This window comes from Cherax quadricarinatus, chromosome 81 (genome assembly GCF_038502225.1).
Source record: "Cherax quadricarinatus isolate ZL_2023a chromosome 81, ASM3850222v1, whole genome shotgun sequence".
In the NCBI taxonomy this organism is placed as follows: domain Eukaryota; kingdom Metazoa; phylum Arthropoda; class Malacostraca; order Decapoda; family Parastacidae; genus Cherax; species Cherax quadricarinatus.
The window spans coordinates 1,259,537-1,265,536 of record NC_091372.1 but is presented as its reverse complement, the minus strand read 5'-3'; the positions used below and the strand labels follow the sequence as shown (position 1 = coordinate 1,265,536).

At 36.6% G+C, this 6,000-nt stretch overlaps 1 protein-coding gene across 5 annotated transcripts in view; it reads left to right on the top strand.

The window, feature by feature from the left end:
- Positions 1–2,713: 2,713 nt before the first annotated feature.
- The window catches only part of mys (position-specific antigen beta subunit myospheroid), a gene marked incomplete at its 3' end in the record, with an annotated part of 123,672 nt that continues 120,385 nt past the window's right edge, over positions 2,714–6,000 (top strand). For 2 of the 5 annotated variants that reach the window (XM_053792721.2, XM_053792726.2), the window contains 1 exon segment: positions 2,714–2,848. 5 annotated transcript variants of the gene reach the window in all.

Genomic DNA, 6,000 nt, shown 5'->3' with positions numbered 1-6,000 from the left:
CCAATCATTGCAACACTCTTTAACAAATCCATTGAATCCTCCACCTTCCCTACAGTTCTCAAAATAGCAAGGGTCACCCTGATCCATAAAGGAGGAGACCAAAGAGAGTTGAATAACTATAGGCCAATATCCAATTTACACCCTCTCTCAAAAATCTTCGAAAAATTAATTCATAAACGAATCTACTCCTACCTCATCTCCCATAACATTCTCAACCCCTGCCAATTTGGATTCAGGCCTAATAAAAATACTAATGATGCTATTATACACATGCTAGAACATATATACACTGCAATAGAGAAAAAAGAAGTCCCTCTGGGGATCTTCATTGACTTACGTAAAGTTTTTGATACAGTTGACCATGACTTGCTCCACGTAAAATTGTCACACTATGGTATAAGAGGGCACTCCCTCAACTACTTCAAGTCTTACCTCAGCAACAGAAGCCAATATGTGTACGCAAATGGGGCAAGCTCTTCCGCACAACCAATTACAGTTGGTGTCCCACAGGGAAGTGTCCTTGGCCCTCTTCTCTTTCTCCTATACATAAATGACCTACCAAATGCTTCGCAATTACTCAAACCCACACTTTTTGTAGATGACACTACATACGTCTTCTCTCACCCGAGCCCAGTCACGCTAGCCAATACTGTAAATACCGAATTACAGAAAATATCTACCTGGATGAGGACTAACAAACTTACACTAAACATTGACAAAACCTACTTCATTCAGTTTGGTAACAGAGCTACAGATGTACCTCTTAACATAATGATAAATGGATCACCTATCACAAAGCTAACAGAGGGAAAATTCTTAGGAATCCACCTTGATAATAGACTCAAATTTCATACACATATACAACAAATTTCTAAGAAAATTTCCAAGACTGTAGGCATACTATCGAAGATACGGTACTATGTTCCACAGTCAGCCCTCCTGGCCCTATATCACTCTCTTATTTACCCCTATCTCACCTATGGAATTTGTGCATGGGGCTCAACAACAATTAACCATCTCAGACCACTAATTACCCAACAAAAGGCTGCAATTAGAATGATAACAAATTCTCACTACAGGCAGCACACTCCACCAATATTCAAAACACTCAACCTACTCACCATACAAAACATCCATACTTATTATTGCACCTATTACATACATAGAACACTTAACTCTGATATTAACCCTCCCCTCAAACATCTCCTTGCCAACCTCAACAGAACACATGACCATAACACAAGACACAGATCACTCTTTGATGTTCCTCGTGTCCATCTCACACTATGCAAAAACTCAATGCACATAAAAGGCCCTAAAATCTGGAATTCATTACCTGTAAATATAAAAGAAACACTACCTGTTTATAAATTCAAGTCTCTTCTCAAAGATCACTTACTGGAGAGTTTACCTGGAGAGAGTTTCGGGGGTCAACGCCCCCGCGGCCCGGTCTGTGACCAGGCCTCACTCAAAACCAAATAAATACTGAATAACTGAACCATATAAATTGTATATCCTAAATGTTACTCACAATTATATCACACAAATGTTAACCCTATGACCCAATCTAACTTTATTATTTTTTAAATACACTACCTAACAGAATACTCCATTCTACTGAATGTACAACAATGCAAGCAACCATATGACCTGTCTTTGTAATACTCACTTGTGCTTTATAGTTATCTGTTTACAATAATGTTTTATCACTGATTTCATCATTGCTTAGTTAATCTTAAGTTAATTTTAAGCCAGCCCGTAATGCTATGCATATAAGTGGCTTTGGCATGCTGCTCTTACCTGTATTTTTTTTTTTTTTTGTACCTCTGTATGTATGCTAAATTTCTAAGTAAATTGTAGCTGTATAGTCCTTGTGGCTTAGCGCTTCTTTTTGATTATAATAATAATAATCTAAATAAATTGTAGATATTTTGGTAGTGACGTCACGAATCAATATTTAATAATGTTATTTGTAAATAACAAAAAAGGCACAATACCGTGACTGGTATTGTGCCTGGAATGGTGTTTTGAATTTTAGTCTTTCCAATATTTCGTATTTTTTATGAAATAAATCATGTATTATATCTGCATTAATGTAGATATTCCCCTCAAGCAAGGTTCCTTGATGCTGGTGAGAGGCTCTTGATCCAGGGAATTAAATCTGTGCTCCAGTTCCCTGAATTAACCCTGAATACCTTCCATCCCCCCACCAGAGGCGCTGTATAATCCTGTGGGTTTAGCGCTCCCCATGATTATTAATTATAATAATTAGAAATTTGGTCAATAACTGAACAAATGCTCCCACATTAATGTAAATAATAAATTTATTATTTATAAATAATTCTATAAATGGTATTTTGAATTTTATTGTTTACGTTAAACTATTTTGTAAAAAAAATTACATCTATATTATTGTAAATAATATATTAATTATTTATAAATTATTCTAGAAATTGTATTTTGAATTTTATTGTTCATAATACACTGTATTTTGCAAAATAAATCACGTATTGTAGAGTATATTAGATATCGATATTATGTTAATAACTTCACAAATGCTCCCACATTAATGTAATTATTAAATGAATTATTTATAAATTATCCTAAAACTATTATTTTGAATTTTATTGTTCAGAATACACTGTATTTTATGAACTAAATTGCGTATTGTATCATTGTATTAATGTAGATATTACATCAGTGACGTCACAACAGTTGTTTATTGTCCATTTTTAGCTGTAGTGTTGAGGTCGCCTCGCTGTATTTTACCTCATATTTAGTGCCTACCATGCCTTCCCTGGCACAATAAATATTCTAGCAAGCTGGTGTGTGCAGGTGACCTCCTCGGGTGAGCATAATTAACCTTCCCGGGGGTGAAATAAGGTGAGGGGAGGGTAAATAAGGTACATATGCACGGGTGGGCGAGGACACAGTTTATTCACTTTATTCCGGGAAGTTGACTCACCATACATTTATTCACCTGAATATTATCCTGGAAGCTGTCTTGATGAGTCTCACAGTGTCTTCACTCACTCTTGAGTCCACTTCTGATACTCTTCTCATATTATCTTTAATCTCGTCTACTTTAATAAGGTGAAAATATCTTCGTAATTAATACCAGTATTTTTTTTTTTTTGCTCTGCTCATTATTTATTGAACTTTTCCTCTCATTTCACATTATTATTACTCGTTTACTTCACCAAGGTGAAGATAACTTCGTTATTCATACTTCTGATTATTTTTTATTAAAAAAATAATGATTTATAATACATAATTGGAAATAATTATTGGAAAGCTAATGTTTAAAGTTATTAAGTGTATTCAGGTACACATAAATACACTTAAATTATCATATATAGTAACGTGTGTATGTTATCACCACGATAATAATGTCGGTGAAAAAGTAATAAGGGGGCTCTGGTGGCCTGGTGGTTAACGCTCTCGCTTCACACGGCGAAGGCCTGGGTTCGATTCCCAGCCAGAGTAGAACCATTGGACGTGTTTCTTTCCACCTGTTGTCTATGTTCCCCATCAGTAAAATGGGTACCTGGGTGTTAGTCGACTGGTGTGGGTCGCATCCTGGGACACTGACCTAAGGAGGCCTGGTCACAGACCGGGCCGCGGGGGCGTTGACCCCCGGAACTCTCTCCAGATAAACTCCAGAAACCCCAATGAAAATAAGTCGCTCCGACTTTTTTTTGGATTATTCTAGTGGGTAATTTACACATATGTTGTAGATGATTGGTTCACAGAACCGACACGTTGATAAATTAGACACGTGCAACTCTTGGGTATCTTTATTAAGGAAAAGTTTCGCCACACAGTGGTTTCATCAGTCCATGCACAGGAGAAGCATGAAGAACAGGAAGAGAATGAGGTAATCAGTCCCTCAACCTTGAGTCGATGTGGTCATTCCATCAATCTTGAATAGAATACGGCATATGAGCGGAGAAGCAGCTTATAAACCGTAAGCAGGAGAGGTGCAGCAGTCGTAGGTGGTGTCACATTTGTCCAATGTGGAAGTAGGTCGTGCCCAAAGGTTAGGCAAGCGAAGAATTCCCAAGTATTAAGATATGTTACCATGTATGATAATTTGTATTTTTTTAATAATACTAGTTTATTGTTTGGTCATTATTAAACTTTATCGTCTGGACGTAATGGAAATACAGTGGACCCCCGACTTACGATATTAATTCATTCCAGAAGTCTGTTCGGGTGCCATTACCGAACGAATTTGTTCCCATAAGGAATATTGTAAATTAGATTAGTCAGTTTCAGACCCCCAAAAATACATGTACAAAAGCACTTACAAAAATACACTTACATAATTGTTCGAGTTGGGAGCTGATCATAAGGCGGGGGGTCCACTGTAGTTTGTTGGATTATGTATTGGTGGATAAAAGGTTGATGGGTAGACTTAAGTATGAGCATGTTTATAAAGGGGCATCAGGTATACTAGATCATTATTTAGTTGTAGCTTCATTTAGAGTAAGAGGTAGATGGGGCAGAAGGAAAATGGCATCAGCAAGTATCATATCAACACCAAGATCAAAATTTTTGTATCTTTGTGAAGCATATACACTGTAGTTTACATACCAAGTATTGTTACGCACAAAGCCACTAGCGTGCATAAGTATTTCGGGCAGGTTAATCTTAATGTTTGCACACTACTTACAACCAGACATAGGTTATGGAGTGGTAAATTTTAATCATTTATTACAAAAAATAATTAGCAAAAATATTGTAATTAGAAAGATTTATAGTAGAGGTGGCTAAGTCAAACTGATATAATGATTATTAATTGGGATTTCTTGAGTAGTTTCATCCCTCAAGGGAGGTTCCTTGATGCTGGTGACGGGCTCTTGATCTTGGGAATTAGATCTGTGCTCCAGTTCCCTGAATTGAACCTGAATACCTTCCACCTCCCCCCACATGCACTGTATAATCCTATGGGTTTAGTGCTTCCCCATAATTATAATAATTGAGTAGTTTCAAACTCGTTTTATGATTTAAAGCTGTAGAAAGTTTATAAGAGATGGTTAAGAAATGGAAGTAGTTTAATGAGTTGGTTTTTTATGTTATAAGAAAGTGTTGGTACAGTTAAATTTGGGAAATGTGGTGATTTTTAATTACAGCTCTAAATTGATTAACAGACAGGGGACCTTTTGCTGGTTTGAGCAGTGAGTTCAAGATCTTGGGCCCTTAATGCACATTGTATATTTGCATAGGGCGAGGCGGACACGAGGGATGTCGAAAAGAGTTTTGTCTTGTGCTAAGCTGCAGTTTGTTATCCATGGTTTACCGTGGCCCAAAAATAAACCTTAATTTTGCTTAACAATGGCACCACAGCACAAAAATAGTGGTGGTGGTAATTCTTCAAAGTCTAAGAGTAGCCGGGAAGTGCTTCCCATCACTGAAAATGTGATAATTCTTCACTTATTGTGTGTAATTTATCAATTAAACTTTATCATAGGTATGTAAATGAAAAACGACATATATATAGGATTCGCTACTATCCACAATTTCAGGTTTTATGATAGGTCTTAGAACGTATCCTGTGGATATGGGGGGGACTCCTGTATAGGTATAGAGTGAGGCACAAAGTATTATATAATATAATCGTAGGTAGTAATACAGTAGTCCTCCCCCTCGTATCCGCTGGGAATACGTTCCAAGATCTACTGTGGATACCCTATATGTCATTTTTGGTTGACATACATACCTATGATAAATTTTAATTGATTAATTATGCACAATAAGTGGAGAATAAGCACTGCTTCGCTGGTGAGCAGCACTTCTCTGCTGACACCGTCACTACTTTTGCACTTCGCAGCAATGATATATTCAGTGGTAAAAATTATAGTAAACAAATAACAATTAACCCTTTGACTGTCGCAACCCCCAATCCTGAGGTGTCTCCTGGTGTCACAAAATTTAAAAAAAAAAAATTATTTTTTCTTATGAAATGATAGAGAATCTTTTCCCGATTGTAATGACACC